Raw genomic sequence first — 20389 nt, forward strand, 5'->3', positions numbered from 1 at the left:
GAGAAAAAGAGGCAGGCAATTAAGGGAGAGTTTGGTCAGCTTCTGTTCAACCAAGGACGGAAACCTGCGCAGCTGGAGACAATTCTGAGCAAATTGATCAGAATTCCTTTACCTTAACTAGAGCCTGGCTAACAAGTTGATACCCAGGAGTTTCTACAATCAAGCAGAAAGAATTTATGAACCCAGAAAGGCAAGTCACCTTGGTGTATTCAATAGCTCTAACCCATGTCATTTTAAGCAGTGGGGACACCTGTTAACTTTGGCTAAGGCAGACTATTTTTATGAATAATACAATTTTCAGAGTAACAACATTCTTGCTCTGGGTGTCAGGAGAATTAATCAGTTGAACGTGGCTGATTATAAAATAAACTGATAAACTAGACAAAAGTGGAGACTAGAAAAACTATGGAAATTATTACTCTCAATGGCATAGTATCTGGGCATTCAAAATGTTGTGTCTCCTATTTCAAAAAAGAGAGAGAGAGAGACTTACACTTTAATGTATGTTCTCCAAATGAGCAGCTAAGAGTCTTCTCTGGGGTTGCTAATCCCCAGAACCCCATGAAGCGTTATTTTATGTATACTGATGTTTGCTTGCTCACTTGCTCACCAATGTGATGACCACATTTAAAAACAAAGTCTTTTCCTGGGACAGATCAGCTAGCTACTTTAAGGAGTTTTCCCTAATTCCTAAATAATGAACATGGTACTCTGGAAGAATACCAAGGATATTAAACATTTGGAAGAGTTAGTGAAAACACTGTTACATATTTTTTTAATAATAAAATAGATTTACCTCCCCCCAGATCTTATGATTATTTTTGCAGTTGCAGACTTTAACTCAAAGCCAAAAAGTACGGGAAGCACACTCATTGCTATCCAAATGAGCACGCCATGAATCCTTTCCTCTACTGCATGGAGCAGGGAGAACCTACCAAGCAAAACCATCTACACACAGAACAGCAACAAAAATGATGGTAAGGTCCAACCCATTTCCACTAGCCAGCACAAGTGAACCTGGTTAGTTTGCTTTAGCCCTGAAACACTCTTCTTGGATTCTAATCTTTTCTTAAATATACAATTGCTATTTAGGAAAAAAAAAAAAAAACGAACAATTAGACACACCTGCTTAAAGTGCCCTGCGCTCTGTTCACACTTCACGGTGTATCTTAAAGTGACAGCATGTTAAAATGTCAATGCAATTCCTGTGCATTATGTGGCTATTACAGCTGAAAGTGCAGTTACGGTTCCTAGCATTATGTAACTGCACTTGACTCATGTAGACGGCCAAAAATTCATATTTTACGTGAACAACATAATTTTCACAAGATTATAAAAACTTAGAAAAATTGAACTGTACCTTCACATAATTTATAAATCCCTATTGGCTTTTTTGTTTGTGCATTTAGAGCATGGTCATAGCATTCTTTGGGAGTCCACTGTCATGTGTTAGGAACAATACAGGAAATTTTGGATAAGAAATTGTCACTCGAATATTTCCAAGAGAAACACACAGCTAGCCATACTCAGCTTTAAATAAATATATTAAAAAACCACCTCGGAAACACTCCTAAACCTTTTAGATGAAAACCAAATATACTGAATTTGAATATAATGAATATCATAAACATGAAACGGGATCAAATTGCTTCCATGCACTGAAAAAGGAAAATTGTAAATGTGTTAGAACATATATCCCTGGTAATAAATTGTGACATTCTTATTGTGAAAACCAGGAGTGCAGCAAAGCACTTACATGGTAAGATTGTTTCAGTAGCCAAAATAAAACAGAAAATTACAAAGGAATTTGGCACTAAAACCAAAACAACAATTGTTCAGGGGAAAACAGTATAATTAAATTGTTCTTTTGAAAACTGTAATGATAAGATATGAATCACATATTCCAGATAAACGTTTTGGCAGGCTCTGCTTCCATTAAAATCTCCCAAGGACAGCCCTAAAATTGCAGAATCTGAGAATCTAACCAAGTGAATGTTGTACTCAAGTAAAGCATTTCACAGCAGATTGCCTGAACAATTCTCAGCATAACACTACTCTACTTCAATTCATTGACCTCTTATAAACACTTAGCCCTCTCTGAAGTACAGCACGGCTAGGACACACTGTTTTTTTTAATATCTGCATATTCATTTCTAACGTCTAGACATTATTTCCTAATTTGTTAAGCAGTGCCAGGTCGATTCCCTCACCTCCCAGGCCTCCTGCTTGCTGCCCAGGCCATCAGCACCCATTCCTGTACAGGGCCCGCCTGCTAGCTCACTCCTCAGAAGTGCTTCCTCTGCCCATTTGGACATGCAAACGAGCACTTACTCCAATGAATAATTGGCTATACAGGGAAACGTGCTTTGACGACTGCAGTTGTTCCAGCTTGGCTACTCCTGGTTCTGCTGGACCAGTGACAAATGCCACAGGTTTTAATGGTCTGATCTCTGAGACTTTCATCAGCCAACACCCTATTTTTCAGAGGTCTTAGGTGTCCTCTGAGACCCTCCAACAAACACTGCTGCATTATGCATCCAGTGCTTTTGTTCCACTTGGATTAGAGAGTACAGTTCATATATTGTCTTATTTTTTTCTTCCTTTATACAAGAGTAGGTAGGGTGAAAATCTTTTAAACTATAGAAAGCAGAAGTATATGTTTCAGTGTTCACTTTAACTCAGGTTCGACAATGGGTAGATTGACGTGGACTGTGTACATTGAAAGCAATATTTAAAGTCAGGATATGTCACTCCTTTGCTTACTCACTCATTCCTTCAGTTAGCATGTATATAATATCTATATAGTACCAGGTAAAATGCTAGCTGCTAGGAGTATAAATATGTGTGACATTATCTCATATTTGAACAGAAGGGACTACAAAAATCTAATAACATTATGATGTGAAATATGCATACTATATATATGTAGACACACGCACATAGCACACGTACACTCACACACATGTTTTTATTCAATGTCAGAGAAAGGAATAGTTCACCCCAATTGGAGATGTAGAAGAGGACTCACAGAAGTAGTTATTTTTTAGTTGAGTTTTGAAAGATGAGAGAATTTCCCCAATGAGAAGCTGGGTGAGAGTAATCATTGCAAATATAAATAGTGTGTACAGTGCTTAACACAGAAAATTAAAGATGGGAGGAAGAAGGCTTAAAACAATATACCTTCCTCATCTATAGCTACCTCACCATGGCTAGGTAAAGTACCAATTCAGAAATACCAATGTATAGAGTCAGACAGATTGGGTTCAGATCCTGACTCTCTCCTTTACTTATTTCTTGACCCAAGTTCCAAATTCCTATCTATAAAATGGGTATAATAATTCATGGGCTTGTTGGAAGGAGTAAAATAAACAACATGGTAAAGAATAGTACACAGCACATAGTAAATGCTCAATAAGGTAGTTGCTAATGATTTTTTCTTTTTTCTTTTGTTTTTTTCTTTTAAATTCAGATGTACTTTATTTTTTAATTTGCATTCTTTTTTATTGAAGTATTGTCAGGTTACAATGTTGTGTCAATTTCTAGTGTACAGCATAGTGTTTCAGTTATACATATACATATATATTCATTTTCATATTCTTTTTCCATTATAGGTTACTATAAGATATTGAATATAGTTCCCTGTGCTATATAGTATAAGCTTGTTGTTTGTTTTATATATAGTAGTTAGTATCTGCAAATCTCAAACTCCCAATTTATGTCTTCCCACCCCTTTTACCTGCAATTTTTATTACTATTATCACTATCATGTGTAGTTACAGGTTATGTTTGGGGAATAATAAATGAAGTCTGGTAGTGCAGATAGATTGTATATACATCAGAGTCAGTGGATACAGTGGATTCTGAAAAAGGTAAGTTAGGGTGCTCCACAAAAGGCCTCATATGTCATGCTAAGGAGTCTGGATTTGATCTCATCAACAAAGGGGAACCATGAATGGTCACAGAGTTCAGTAAAGCACCTGCTAAGAAACTTACAGTGTACAGAAGCCCACATCATAGGAGGGTAATTGGTGTCTTTCATACTTTTCTAGGGCATGAGGCAGGGGAGGTATTCTGCCATCCTTGGAAACTGCTAAGGGGGAGTGATGATAGCAGTTTGCCTGAGGTGCAGACAATAAGGGGGTGCACTGTACAGAATTCATAAAAAAATAATAAACTTTGGCTTGCTTGTTATTATCACCATGCCCTGGCAATTATGAACAATGTCAGTGATAAAATACATTCTTCCCTACTTCCCTCTCCATATGCCACAACTTGGTAGTTTGTTTTGTGAAGTCTGAGGATGGTTAACAAGCACTCAGAAGCTGGGTGCCCCCTAGTACTTCCTGACACACAGGTATGGGTTAATTCAAGAGTGGGAAGTAGACCTGAGGAACAAACAGCCAAACTAAAAGTTCTAGTGGGGTCCAGTCGTTGGGAAAAAATGACAGCCTTTCCCCAGGGAAAAAGGACAAAGGGAGAGGCACCTTCAAAGAGACTCTGGGGAAAAAAAGTCAAATGACGCTAGATGGTGGGCGATGAAGAGGAAGATACAGGGAGAAGGCTTAAGACAATGTAGCTTCCTCATCTGTAGCTCCCCACCATTGATAAGTCAAGTGCCAGTCCAGAATGGTCCAGCCCGGTGGTTTTCAAGAACACCAACATCAGCATCCCTATCAGAAATGCAAATTACTGGCCCCTACCCAGACCAGCTGAATCAGTAGTAACTCTGGGGTGGGGCCAAGACATCTGTGTTTTAACCAGCCCTCCATGTGATTCTGACACACACCGAAGTTTGAGAACCATAGCTCTACCCATCTACGGAGCAACTCCCTCAATACGGTACTAAGTCTTCTGAGTTATAATATCGTATTCTGATATTTCACTGGTATTTGTGACATTTGTCCACATATTAATATTTGTACCTATTATACATGAGACCAATGGATTCATTGCTTGGTTTAACCCAATGGTTCTCAAAGCAGGTGGAGAGTGGCTTTTGTTCCCCAAGGGGTATTTGGCAATGTCTGAAGACATTTTTGGTTGTCACACTGGAAGGAAGGTGCTACCGTCTTCTAGTGAGTCGAGGCATGGATGCTGCTAAAATAGTCTACAATGCCCAGGGCAGGACCCCCCACCCCCCACAACAAAGAGTTAACCAGCCCACAGTGTCAGCAGAGCTGAGGTGAAGAAACCTTGCTTAACCTTACAAAGTCAGAGGTTTCTTTAGGATCCCTATTAAGTTGGGGGAAGGGAAAAGTAAGATGGGGAAGTCAGCGTCCAATCTGGCGTCTCTGAAAACACAAATCCCGACTCGTGTGTGAGGAATGTTTACTGATTGGTGATTGACTGTTTATTGTTGGTCCGTAAAGGAAGTAGGAGCTTTATGACCCTAACCAGGAACTGCCGGCTTTGTTTGCTCTCCCTCTCTTGAGCTCATCCTTCTGTATATTGTTTCTATCCTGACCTCATTCTTTGATTCCAAAGCAGTCAGGCCAGTCCTGATCTGGATCTCAGGCTAACGCTTGAGTCCTGGCAGCTCAGACTGGGCTTGTTAGAAGAGAGGGGGTATTTTGGAGACCACCAGTTCTGGTAGTGGGCGCTGGAGGGACAACCTCACTGAAATGCTGATGCCAAGATTCCCTTCCTTCCTAAGTTAGGAGAAGCCACCGGAAAGGGGGCCACTAGCACCACTTTGGAGAGATCTGTAGGTAGTAAGGGCTCTTCCATCACAGGGTGATTGATATGTGGAAGCCCTGGGACCCTCACACCTTGGCACACGGCTGGTAGAGTAGAGGCTGGCACACAGGGCCATTTATTGAATGAATTTGGCTAGAATCTGAACGAGGCAGGAATTGCCTTCATTGTGGGACAGAGGGGCGGGAAGGAGACAGATCTATGGAGGCTGACAGCTGGACACTGGAAGCACATCTCACACAAAAAAAGTGGAATCAAAACAAGTGACAGTCACCAATATTTGGCTTATTTTCTTTTCATGTAATCTGGGGGAGGCTTATTGTTATGCTGTCCAAGGGAGCTTGCTGCTGGTGCAAAAGGCTGTTAAATTCCTGTGAACAACTCTTGGCATCTTTTTTCACAATGAGTTTTACAGCCTTCACATTTCCATGGGGTCTTTTCACAGTTACCACTATTTGATGACTCTATAATACACTCCAGTAGCCAAACGGAATACAGTTCTATTTTAATTTTAAAGGAAATTCTTTGTATTTAAAGTCTAAAGCGTGCTTTGTCTGGATCTGCCTGGATTTGGGTGCCCAGGTTTCTTATCATCAGCTGCAATGGAGATGGGTAATATGAAGACTCCTCAGGAGGGCAGGACCAACACTGGAAGGCTCACTTCCTAAAAGACACTGAGCAAGGAAGTGAGAGGCCCTAGGATGGAAACACCTTTCAGGCAGCACCCTGGGAGTCTCTATTTAAACAGGTGACCTTGCGGAAAGAGGCTCCAGATCCCATTACCGAAGGCCGGGCTGCGAGGCAGATTTGTTTTTATGAGCTCTCCAGGCACACATTGGGGGCGAGGCGTAAATATGGAGAAAGCTTGCTGAGACCTTGCTCCTTTTACACACCATGTACAGAAAAGAAAATTGTGCCAAGGCATTTTGAGAATGCTGGGCTACCAGTAAATGGCCAGCGAGCAAAATGGTCATCATTCGATTACAAAGTTTTAAACTTACTTTATCTAGGGGGATTCAAAGGAAAAAAGAATATCAGATATTTCAGCCCTCCTGCTTCCTTCAGGGAACGGAGAAAAGTGGAAAACAGCTGCTTGTATATGAAGCAGTTTAAGGGTCAAATATTGCTCTGCCCAGCGGTGCTGACATCACTTGACTCTCCCCAGGAGAAGGGCACTGGCGTCATCCGCTGGGCTGGCCGGCTGCAGACCCGAAGATGGGCCGCAGCGGCTCCCATTTTATTTCTCCTGGAGTACCTTCAGGGCCAACAACTGCAAGTGAATATTGCAATTAAGACTCTAAAACTTTGTTTTTATTGGCTTTGGGGGGGGGAAGGGTTTTTTTTTTTCTTCACAATTTATGAAAACACAAAATGTGAATGTGAGTTTCAAACTTTGCATAGTCATTAGGCTAAGCATTAGTCATTTGTGGTTGACAAGGAGGGTTATAATTTGACACCTGGCAAAAATCAAGCAGATTTCAGAGAATTTAGAGCTGGGAAATGAGATGGAAAAAACACCCTCTTTTTCCCTAGGAGGTCCCATGAAAGAACGTTTGCAGACCTCTTTTGGTCTCTCCATAGAAGTGAATTGCCCGTGATTCAGGGCTGTGATGTCTCTCCATCTCTGACTGTTGGACCCCCACCCCGCCAAAAAGTCCTGTACACACTAGCCAAAGAATCCAGCTCAGAAGGTTCCCAGAAGTGAACCTCTGGGAGTTACAAGAAAGAGATAAATAACTTCTCAACCTGATGCTTAAGCAACAAGAGACCACCAGAAAGTTTCAGTGTCAATTCTGAGAATATTTTTTGAAACATCATAGAGTCATGGGAGAAAGGAGTTTTAGAATGGCAGAATCCTTAGATCCTAACTTCTCCATAAAATTCCAGATTTTCTTCTGTCCACTATCTATGACCATTTTCTTTTGTGTAATGTGATCAAAATAGCGAACCCTGAGTTTGTCTTTTCTGACCCCCGACCTCTCACAGGTGTTCTGGCTCATTTCCTGAGAGTTATGTTTGATTTGGGAATGCTTCCCTCTTTTCTCCTGTTCCCTTGTTACAGTTTGAAACCTGGAACACCCGCATACAAGACCCTGGCTATCTCCCTGTGCTACTCGAAAACACCCTTAAATGTTCTCTCAGAACTTGGCAAGCATCTGGACAGGGACAGTTTTCTCACACTCTGGGAAATCAAAATGTAAAACAATAGTTTTTTCCCAATTTTTCAAGCTGAGGATAAATTCTGAGGTTGTTTCTTTTTCTGTTTATTTTTTCCTATTTAACCTAAGTTTTCTCTGTTTTAGTGCTAAAAGAAAATCAAATAATCTTAAGTTTTCCTTATGTAACAAAGAAATAGAAATGCTAATTTGAGATTCTTTAGGACCAGACGTAGCAAAAAGCCAAAAACTGTTCCAAGATTGTTACTGCAGAAGCAATGATCAACATTTTCTTAATAAATCTTTCCTTCTCCCTCTTTCTCTTCCTTTCCCTCCCCACTACTCCCTCCACAGCCCCCAGTCTCCCCTCACCCCACCCCACTGCCTCTCTCAGATTCCAGAAGAGACTAGAAAATATTACTTTTGGAAGTCATGCATTATTTTTGTCTTGAAATGGAGTTCGAGCCCTGTTTGACACTATTACTCTACTAATCATGGTAGTCTTTGAAAAAGAAAAAGCTTAAGATACCTAACAAATCCTGATTAAAAAAAAGACTTCCACACCTTTTAATTCAATAAGAGGTTAGGCCAATCCACTGAGCAATGCAGCAGCCTTTCCCTACTCCATCTGGCATTATTCATTGGAAACAAGCAAACAAAGAAACAAACAAAAAAATTAGCTTCATGAGTTCTGCAAGTAAAAATAAGATACTGTGTGCACTAAAAACATTTCCTTAAGGAATGTCCAGGTTGGCCTCCCGAAGCCCACCTGTCACCAGCATCCTGTCCACCAAGCCATGCATCACCCACAAGAGTGAGTCCTTCTCTTTCTACTCTACTGGGTGGGGGTCGTCCCTGCATTAGACTGGAAAAAAGAGCCCTGACCCTTGGCAGAGGAGAATGGACAGGTCTGAGAGAGGCTCAACTATCTGGGTCTAGATGACAATTTCTCAGTGTCGGGGGTAAAGGAGAAGCTGGTGCAGAAGTGCTGGAAAATCCACTGACAGAGTAAATATAGGAATATCATTGCTAATTCTCTGTGGTATAAAGCTATAAACCACACGTTGAGCACTGAAGAAAATACAGCTTATGCTGTATAAAATGCCCAGGTTACGTGGCCAAAGAAATATGTGAATTCCATAAAGTATGTGAATTGCCCTTGTGTGAAGCCTGGCTCATGATTGGAGCTAAAGACAGGCTTAATGTTTTTGTTTGTTTTATTTTTCCAAATACATAATTAAAAAATATACATGTGTCAATTTTGAAACTACCTTCATTCAATAAGCATTTATTGACCACCTACTTTGTGCCAACACTCTTCTAGTTACTGTATATAAATAGATCAGTGAACATGAGAAAGACGGTCCCAACCTACATTCCAGTGGAGGTGGGCAGTTAATGAATACACACAGAAATCAAGTTGACGAGACTAGAGCAAAGATAAATAGGGTAATGAGAAAGAGAGAAACAGAAGAGGCCAGTTTAGATGAGGTGGCAGGGAGGACTCTCAGAGGAGATGTCAAGTTAGCCACGGTATAAAGGTTGAGAAGGAATCAGCCATTCCAGGAAGAAGGGATACCAAGCACCCAGGTTCTGAGATAGGAGAAAGCCTGGCATGTTCACCGAATTGAGAAATCTCACTGCTGGACACGTACTAAGATCACGTTATGTTTAAGCAATGAAAACATGACTTTGGAAACACAGAATATCAAGCTGGAAGAAGGCTCTGAGATCACTTAGGGGAACACTCTTCATTTCCAGGTGAGGAACCAAGTCCTAGAGCAGTTCCATTGACCCCCACCACTGGGGCCGCAGCGTTGAACTAGAACGCTGGGCTCCTGTGTTTACCTTCCTGCAGAATTTGAGGTCTCTCTGAGTAAATGTGTTAATCACATTCTTGCTTGACACTTACAGCCTGTCAACAAAGGGATCATTTCTCCTAACCTGTCCTTCTGGAATAAAAACGAGTCAGAATTCTAACAAGCTCCTCCTTTAAAAACATCTGAAAAGAAAAAAATCAATCCTTTTTTTAATGTATACTGGTTACTTTTCAGAATTTAAAAGGACACAAATATAGAAATAATTTAAATTCTAAAGTCTACTTTTTCTTTGAGAATTTAGCAGTACTGAATTAGACCTGATAGTGAGACGTGTAGCATGATGCTGTGTTTTTTCATAAAAAAAGAGAAATGCATATCCCAGATAGAGTATGATTATCAAAAACTGAAGATATTCAGTTTAATTTTCCAATGTTTTTACTATAAAAGAAAAGCATGTAACCTAGGTACAAAAGTTTCACTAGAGAAAATATTATTCAATTACCCCCAAATGGGAAAATTTTATTCTGTAGGAACTTGGCCCAGAGTACGCAGAGTTGCATCCAGAGAATATACAGCTCTATTTATCATCCTGCAAACTTCTTCTTTGTGTCAAAACTGAATCTCAGCTGTGCCCTGACTGCAAAGCAAAAGCAATACAGTCTATTTTAGCCATCTCAACAAGAATATTTTGAGAATTAATCAATTTCCAGGGATGTTTTAACAATTTTATTATTTTGGGGTCAGGGTTCACAGTTATGATATTATATTATCCTTGAATTTATGTTTATCTAAAGAAATTTATGATTTTTATTCTTGCCTCACAAAAAGAAAAAATAATCTAGAATGTCCATGATAACCACCATTTTCAGTTTTCAGCTGTGCTACCATCCCAATAATTCAGATTTCATTCAGCTTCATTTGCACTGTATGCTCAGGCAGAAGCAGCTTTCCCTGGGGCAGGGCCTGAGGCTCGGAGCGTCAGACCACAGTTACGCTTTCTCTTCTCAAGCAGCTCCTTTCTCCACACTTTTAGGTTCTCTCATGATACAGGAAAAGCCCAGAAAAGAAACCTAACGTGTTTCCTCCAGAACCCAAGACTGTTAAGGAACATTCTAGCCCTTTCAGACAGGCACCTGCTCTTTATAGATGCAGATGAGGAGCAAACACCCCTGAGAAGACCATTTTATTTTCCCTGGTGACAGACTGCCTAGAGCTAAATAAAATCAGTGCTATAGTCAAATAAACAGCAAACAGTTTGAACTTTCACTTTACTTCCTGAATTTAGAGCAAGAGCTTATCTCAAATGGCCTTTGGATGGCTGCTGAAAATAGACAAGGTTTTAGTTTCCAAGTCTCCCTTTCCCCCAAAACCTGTACTTAAAATAGATGATTATCTGAAAAAAGTTTATAATTGTATAAAAACATTTTAAAATCCCATTTGTTTTTAAATTCAAAATAATCCCAAATGAGCTTATTTTACCCCTATATTTTATATTCATATTAAATTCTAATAATCCAAAATTAGAATCTATGCTGTGGCTAAGGCAGAATATCTCATTACAGGGAAACTGTGATGGGCATTGGCTAAAGTAGATGAATGAAGTTGCTGAAAATTTAAAAGCAGTTGGGATAAAACCCTGGATGCAGACCAGTGCAGGAGCGGGGAGAGGACGTAGCCTTTGTGCTGATGCTCACTTTAGAAGTAATTCACTTTCCCGAGACAAAGATAAGAAAGCCATTAAGAATTATTTACCTTTCAGCTGAAAAAAAAAAAAGGATGTCTGGAGAAGCCCTTTGACAGGCTTGAAGAATGCAGAGATGCTTCTTCTCATCCTCCAGGCTTGGATCGTCATAGAAGGAGGAGCCTTTGCAGTGAAGCAGGATGAGAGAAGCATCGACACAGAGCACCTCTTACGTTATTAGCTAAGGGAGAATTTTCTAAGCCCATTTCATTAGTTGAGGAATAGTACTACCATACTTTAAACAAACACCAAATCTTTATTTTAAAAATTTAGATAACACAAATTAAGCAGAGATTAAACACTTCACAAAGGGTCCAACATAAAAATAGCATGCTCCTCTAAGGACTGATTTAAAAAAAAACTCCATTTACCAAAAAAAAAAAAAAAAAAAAAAAAAAAAGAGAGAGAGAGAGAGAGAGAGAAAAGAAAGAAAGAAAACTTGGAGACATTTCAAGATTATAAAGTGAGTTACAGTTGACTTAATAGAACTTTGTTATTTTATGTAGGGGAAACTGGCTGGATTTTTTTAAAAAGAAAGGATTGTCTCCTTATTGATAAATCTGAAAAATAATTTTAGCCTATGGCAGCAAGATTATTCTGCATAAGATCTTTGGGACCAATGTTTTCCTCAAGGCCTCAGAGCAAGAGGTCCTTAGATGTCCTCTCACCCTATCTCCTCCTCTTATTATTGGGCCACTGGAGACATGATTAAAACTGTTCAGTAGCAGCAAAGGCCGATATGCATGGAGTGTTCCCTGTGGATAAGGAAACTCTTGCAACCAACCCAGCCCAGGGCTTGGGTTTATGTTCAGTGGGAAGGAACACCAAATGTGAGGGAGCAACAAGACTGTCTCCTGTGGACCTTTCTGACTTCTTCAGAGAGTAGATACAACCCTTATTTCCCTAAGAGAGGCAGAACATTGTCAAAGTAAAAATCCCAGCAGTAATAATATTAATGAAACCTCTTCATGGGATTGTGGCCTATCACACCCCAATCTTCTGCCTTTCTCCAGAAAGTCACACTTGTCTCAGCGTCATGCAGAATTCTTTACAGTGCACAAAATAGGATTATTTTCTCTTGTTTTAGGGTCAAGCTCAGGTTATATTAGTCTTTTTAATTAAATCACTGCACAAATGTGGGACCTTTTAAAGTCAGCATGAACTCATTGCCAATGATGAATTTAATTTGTAATAAAGCACTTAGGTGGGAGCAAATGGCATTTTAAAGCACACATTTATTCACTTAACACATATTCACTGCAGCCCTATGATATGCCAAGCAGAGCACAGTTAATTGTCACCTCGATCCCTTCCAAATATATTATCCATCCTGTGCACCGTTTTTATTTGATTATGTTAATAAATGAAATCTTTAATGATGACTGCATGGAAAGAATGAGATATTCAATCAATGCAGAGCTACAGTGTGCCCACCACCCAGGACTTCCTTGCTTTGGCTCAGTAACTCTGTACAGAAAGACATTTCAACTAAATAAAACAAATCCCAAAGAAACTCTTGATATGGTCACCCAACTTCAAAAGCAAAGTTGAAGTTACACTCACAATGTATTTTGGGAGTCTGTAACCATTTCATACTATTATATGTTGCCATTGATTGGTTTAGCTACATGACAAAGACCCAAGAAAAATACAGTTTATAAAAATGTGGTCTACTCCTTGCTTGCTTTACTTCAGACACATTCTCTCCATGGTTAGAATCAAGCCATGACAGTGATCTAGCCTGGGATTTCTGTGCATGGTGAGAAATCAGGCATAACCAGAGTCTAACCCTGAATGTGATCTTCATGTTTTACACCACGGACAAATCATTAACATATGGAAATAACCCTCTCAGCTGCTCTGTAATTTTTTTTTAATCCTATAGACTCTACTGACTCCATCCTGACCTTTTCCCACTGTTCTCTCCCCATTATAAAAGGATTCCTTTCTTTTCTTTCTTTCTTTTTTTTCCTAAGGATCTATTGGGGAGAGAAAAAAAAAAGAAAACCTTCGTTCCTTGTTTCCACCCTGCTGTTCCGCAGGCCCTCATGGATGCTCAACATCCCCTCTCCAACCTCTAGATTAAGTGTTCATTTTCAAGTTCACTGCTGAGCTCCCTTCCCCCCTATAAAGGGAGGCTGTGGATGTTCCCCAGCCCTGGCTCCTCGCTCTCTGCTGGGCTTCCCATAAAGCAGCCTCTCACCATTGCCTGTCCTCAGATTTCTCTTTTTAATAAAGTCTGTGGTGGGTTCATGCATCTAAATCATTTTTACCCATCAGAGCCATTTACCTTTCCTCTGTAACAACCAACACTCACTCCTCTCCCATCTCCTGGCACTGATTTTTGCCCCTGTAACCTCCCTCAGTAGGACAAGATGTGTTTTCTCTGGCTAAAGATAATATATTCCCGTATCACTCTCACAAACCACAGAATGAGCTCTGCAAGGAAACCTCTGCCCTTCCACTTCCCGTCACTGCTAACAAAGTCGTTTACACAAAAAACCAACGAGAACCACAGGTTAATGAGGGGTTTAACACACACACACGCAAGGAATTCTTGACACGAAGACTTTTACAGAACTGCCTACAGGGTGCTCAGCCATAGTTCCCAAAGGCTGACCCAGCAAGTGGTCAGGCTTAAGATTCATCCAGGAGGGTGTTAAACATGAATATCTACAGGCCCCGCCTTCAGAGTTTCGGATTCAGCAGGTCTGGGGTTTGGGAGCCACCGAGAGAGAGTGTAAATCAATCTCAACAGCCTGAGTAAAAGCCCCATAAGCACATACGTAGCAACATGTGGATGCCAAATTTTCAACCCATGTGAGTCTTTAGAATTCACACAGTGATTAATATGTTTGGAGGGAAGTATGATAAGACATTTCAGTGCAAGGTAAGTCCTGATGTGAGGAAGGATGAAAGCCAAGGTATGTATTGGCCTGTCCACTCAGCAGCAGCCCAGAACTGTGCGTCTGGAAGGAGCTGTGCGTCCTCACACCGCAACCTCCCACCCTCCTCCCTGCCTTCCCCAGCACCCACCAAACACGTGCCTTGCAACTCTTTGACTGGACATACTTCTAAGAGATCAGTCTTTACAGGATGCATAATTTATTTCATTTGCACCTGATTTATGCTCCATTCGAAAATGAAACAAAACAAAAATGATGAAAAATGACTCTGGGCCAAACCGAATGTACACCTCAGTAATTCTGTCTTCCTGAAGCACAATGAGCCATTTCCCTTTCTGGGAATAAAAGTGTAATGGGGATGTAAGCTAAAACCCCCTTGGACTGTGACTTCAACAAATCTGCGGGGTTTTTAATACCACTCTCTCTGCACCAAGTACAAACCTTCAAATGCATATGCAGCAAAATTCCCTCCCACTTGGGACCTTGCTTATTTGCAACTGTCAACCCATTTGAAGCAAGAGTATTCTTACTAAAGAACCACCAGACCACCTCTCTTTCCCCTTAAAGAATTTCTTTTCCCATTGCCCTCTAGGCCTGTGCTGTCTAATCCTGTAACCACTAACCACATGTGGCTATTGAGTATTTGAAATATGACTGATTATCAATATGTAGATGTGCCCTAAGTATGAAATATGCACCAGATTTCAAGGACTGAGTATGAAAAAAAAAAGAATGCAAAATATCTCAATGATGTTTACATTGATTAACATGTTGCTATGACAATGTTTTGGATATACATAGTCAAATAAGACACAGTCAAATAAGATATACGTTAAAATTAACTTCACAAAATGTTTCTTTTTACTTTTGAAATATGGTTTTTAGGAATCTTAAAATTATGTATGTGTTACATAATGTTAAGTCAGTACCGTCCTAGTTGTGAAGTCTAGCGTTTTGCTTTCCATCAAAAAGCCTGTCACACGTGCTCCCTCGGCACCCTTCACCTCTCATCTTGACACACCTTCTGGAATCCCTCTCACCTCCCTCTTCCCCGATTTAGTCTCCAAAACTCCAACACAAGCTTGAAATGTTTTTGCCCACCATCTTATCAAGTAATTTCTCCCTTTTTATTTCCACAGCTTCTTACTTTCCACTTCTTTTATAAAATCTAAGGTTTTTCAATGAAGACAACACAGCTGCACGTTATTCACTTGCCAGACATTACAATTTGGCCATAAAACTCATGCAGCTATTATTTCTGATTGTTTCCAAATACTCATTTATTCATTGGTTCAACAGCAATCACTGGGCACCTCCTGGAGGCCAGGCACTGTGCTTCCCATGGGGGTTCTCTAAAAATGTCAGCGTACAGCCCTAAAATGATGTGTGGAATGATGTCACCAGGGACACAGAGACGAAACTGATGCTCTCCTGCCCTCAGACCCAGGAGGACTCTCTACTTGCAAACACCCTTCTGAGGAAGGATTTCAATGCGGTGCTCACATAACACAAGCCTTCCAGCTTGGAAACTTGAAACCTCCTGAATCCATATTAAACATTTCCCCTCTCTCACACTTTGTATTCTCCCTTGTGTTTCCCTGACTACCTTTTAAACTCCATTTGTCTCTGTAGTTCCCACTTTCTTTGCTGATACAGTATTAAACACACACACACACACACACACTCACACACACACACACACACACACATATATGTATGTGTGTGTGTATATATATATATATATATATAGAGAGAGAGAGAGAGAGAGAGAGAGAGAGAGTCATTTATTTCCTACAGAAATGCAGGTACCATTATTGTTCCCATTTAAAGATGAGAAAGCTGAGGCACAAGGAAGTGAAATAACTTAACTGATGTTATACAGATAATAAGTGAAGAAGCAGAACTTGAATCCAGGCAGCCTAACTTTAGAGCCAGAGTTCTCACATACTAGGTAATCCTGTCTCAGAGAGAGAGTACAAACAAACACCAAAGATCATGTAAGCTTGTCATCTGGTGCTAAATGGAAGAAGCCACACTAAATAGAAGCCTATGTAGAGAAAGGATAGCTGAAGGGAGAGAGGGAGGAAGGGAGAGACAGAGAGAGAGAGAGAGATGAATAGACAATATGAGAGAGGTATGAGATATTACTGATTATTTTATTTGAATCTCTGGAGGATATGAAGCTAGAAACTAAACTACCTTTGGTCTTCCACATTATATAAGCAAATATAAAGTCTTTTGTCATTTGCAGTTATGAGTTCTTAACTGGGGATCCAACCACAATTGTACACAAAGTTCTTTGTGTATATAAACAGAACTATAAAACAGTGTATGTGCATGTCTCTGTGGAGAATGCTAAAGGAGCTCTTGATCTAACTGCCATGTTTACAGCATCTTAGCCAAATCTCTTTTGCTAAAATCTGGTGGGGTCACTTAGAACAAGGCAGTTGCGGTGTGGTTAGCCTATGTTCACATTAGGTCTATCCCTGGAGCTGCACTTACATGGAGGAGAATAAGCTATTTCATATATATATATATATATATATATATATATATATATATATATATATATATATATATATATATATATATATATATATATATATATATATATATATATATAAAATCTCTCCATAAAATATTTATCAATTATAATCATCTTTTAAATACAAAGTGAATTCCTGTCAAGCATGCTGAATTGAGAGTACGTGCCTGTAACCTACGTGTCCATCAATGGATGGATGGATAGAGAAAATGTGATACATTATACGCATACAATGGAGTATTATTCAGTGATTAAAAAAGAAGGAAATCCTGCCATTTGCAACAACATGGATGGACCTTGAGGGCATTAAGCTAAGTGAAATAAATTAGATGGAGAAAGACCAATACCATATGATCTCACTTATATGTGGAATCTAAAAACAAATTCAAAAAAATCAAACTTATACAGAGTATGAATTGGTGGTTGCCAGGTCCTGGAAGTGGGGAATGAGGAAAATGAATAAAGATGGTCAAAATGTACAAATTTGAGTTATAAAATAAGTAAGTCCTAGGGATGTAATGTACAGTTAATAATGCTGCATTATATATTTGAAAGATGCTGAGACAGTAGATCTTAAAGGTTTCATTGCAAGAAAAAAAACTGTTAACTATGTGCAGCACTGGATGTTAACTAGATTGATTGTGGTGATTGTTTTGCAATATATACAAACATCAAATCATTATGTTGTATACTTGAAACTAATATAAAGTTATAGGTCAATTATATCTCAGTTTAAAAAAAATGCATGTTTATGTCAGCTCTTACTCCAAATCCCACTAAAATGGCAGTGCATCAGTCCTGTTTCTCTTTGTCTTCAGAACCATGTCTCACTCTTCCCTTGTACTGTTCTGCTCTGTCATGTGGAGGGACCGCCCTCTGCCAGACTGGACTTCCCAGGCTCCCATGGGTTCAGCATATAGGAGCGCTGATGGGAGACTAGGCAGTAGGGAGAAGAGAGCACACAGGATCTCCCCCTTCTCTGTCTGCCTCAGGCAGGGAATTTGGCAGTGGCTGGGCTCCTCTGAGACCAGCTACCACTAGACAGATCTGCTATGGTCCTAGCTTTCTCCAGGTAGCCCTGGCCCCTGGGCTTTGGTAACATCACCACCTTCTTGTCCTTTCAGCTGGGGGTAACAGAATTGATCATTTACAGAGTGAAAAAAATAATGAAAAAAAAATCCCATGAAGAAAGAATTTGGAAATATATTTTTTAGAATCTGTTATCTTTCATTCAACAAAGAAAAAGATTAGGCACAAACAGAACCCAAGAAGAAAAGACTAGACTTCAAGAAGTAAACACACACATTGGTTTTGCCACACTCCAGCGCATGAGATATTGTGGAAAATGAGTCATTTCCATACTCAGATTAATTCACTGTACCACCCTTCAAGGATTAATATCCAAGGAAAGGCAAAAACAGGCCATGCACACACACACACACACACACACACACACACACACACACACACACACACACACATACATACACACACACACACACACACATGCACACGCACACACACACTGTGAAGCAAATGAGATTTGGCCTGGTGTATCCCACGCCTGACTTTGACAGTGCCTGCAACAACTTAGAATCCAGTGCCCTTGGATGTCATTGAAAGAACACCAATGCTACAAGGTTTCATGTATCAACCTTCACAGTTTACAGTTTATCTTATTTAGAAACCTAGTCATTTCCTGTACAATATAATAGCGAAGATTTTGGCAATAATTTATTCTGTCCTGCCCACTCCCTATCACCTGTGTGTTAGTGCCTGGTGATAAATGCTACCAATATTGTATATTCCACTTCTGACAAAAAGGCAGTTGTACATTTTTTGGGCTTTCAGTTCACTCTATGATTGTGGGTCTTTATTCAGTATATTTTTTATTGTTATGATGATCCAGCATCTAGTTCCCTTCTCCTTCAAGGTCCCTGAAGTTAGGTAAAGCACGTGACTAATGCCAATCAATGAAAGCTATTTTCATTAAAATATCTATTTAACAAAGAAGACATACAGCCCCAATATCTTGGCACATCCATTTCAAGAAGTATTCTATTCAAATCCAGTACCATGAAATGATACAGTGTTTGAAATTCATTGTGATGAGATTCCAATTAACTTACAAGGTTTTGAGCTCTTTGAGGGCAGTGCTAGTCTGGAACCCACACACACTAGATACTCAATACACGCTGCTAAATGGATGAATGAAGGATTGAATGAATGAACAAGTAACCATAATGTCAATTTTTGTCTTATTTAAATCATTCTTATTTCTCCTTCATGCTCATTTGAACACTGTGCTAATTTAGGAAATAATCATTAAATGAAAAAGACAATTTATTCCTTGGTGAGATTAACAACAATAATCTGACTTTTCAAAGAAGGTTAACATGGGACTGAAGAAGGAAATGCCAGTGAGATTTGCTTTCTGTTTCTGAACCCTATGTAAAAGATGGTCCATGGAGTACACACACCTTACATTTGAAGATAATTTTTGATTTCCTTCTTTCTTTGTTTAGGTTTGGTGACTTGAGGTTGCTATGGGCTGAATATTTGTGTCCCCTAAAATTCATATATTGAAGCCCTAACCCCTAAGGTGATGGTATTTGGAGGTTAGGCTTTTGTTGGGGGTGGGTATCTGGGTTTAGATGAGGTCATGAGGGTGGAACCCCCATTATGGGACTGGTTCTCCATAAGAAGAGGGAGAGACAGCAGGGCTCCCTCCCTCCATTACCACATGAGGATACAGCAAGAAGGTGACTGTCTCTAGGTCAGGAAGTGGGTCCTCACCAAGAACCGAACTGACTGGCGCCCTGACCTTCGACTACCCAGCCTCCAGAACAGTAATAAATGTCTGTTGCTTAAGCCACCCAGTCTATGGAATTTTGTTATAGCTGCCCAAGCTGAACTAAGAAAAAGGTCAAATTCTTTTCTCTACCTCTATCAGAAATGAAATGTTATTTACATGTCACAGTCACCTTCCTTTGTTTTCAGCAACCAGCCTAAGATTCCGTTGCCTCTTTAGGTAAATTAAGAAACATGTCCATTCAATGGTCAGCCTGACTCATCAAGTATTTCCTAATTGTGGCAGTAAGGGTTTGTTTGACCATCACTCTTTCATGGCACTGTTTGCTATTAAGCTCCAACCTAGGTATGGTACTGTTAGGTTTTACACAATGCAAAGAAACGGAAACTTTCAGAGCTTCTAATTTGAAAAATAGAGAGTTCAGTAATTCAGCCACATATTTAAATTTTAAAAATGCTCTAGATCACATCAAAACCCACAATTTTTTTTCTCTTGGTAAACAAATTTAATATATTGCCTTGATTTGTATCTCCCTTTAAAGGCAAATGCATTTTCCAGGAAATACGGCATTTTGCATTGACACAGTTGTAGGAATAAATTCTTTAAGCACCATTTAAGAAGTTCACTTGAAATTTTGGAGTCCCACACCAAAATGCTGACTATTAAATAGCCATCTGTTATATGCAATGCCAAATGAAATCTGCTGTCATAATTC

At 39.7% G+C, this 20389-nt stretch overlaps 1 protein-coding gene across 9 annotated transcripts in view; it reads right to left on the minus strand.

Annotated features, from left to right (window-relative positions):
• Positions 1-20389, minus strand: part of SLC25A21 (solute carrier family 25 member 21) — a 421523-nt gene that overhangs the window by 160004 nt on the left and 241130 nt on the right. The window lies entirely within an intron of this gene.

Source organism: Camelus ferus, chromosome 6 (assembly GCF_009834535.1).
Source record: "Camelus ferus isolate YT-003-E chromosome 6, BCGSAC_Cfer_1.0, whole genome shotgun sequence".
NCBI classification, from domain to species: Eukaryota; Metazoa; Chordata; class Mammalia; order Artiodactyla; family Camelidae; genus Camelus; species Camelus ferus.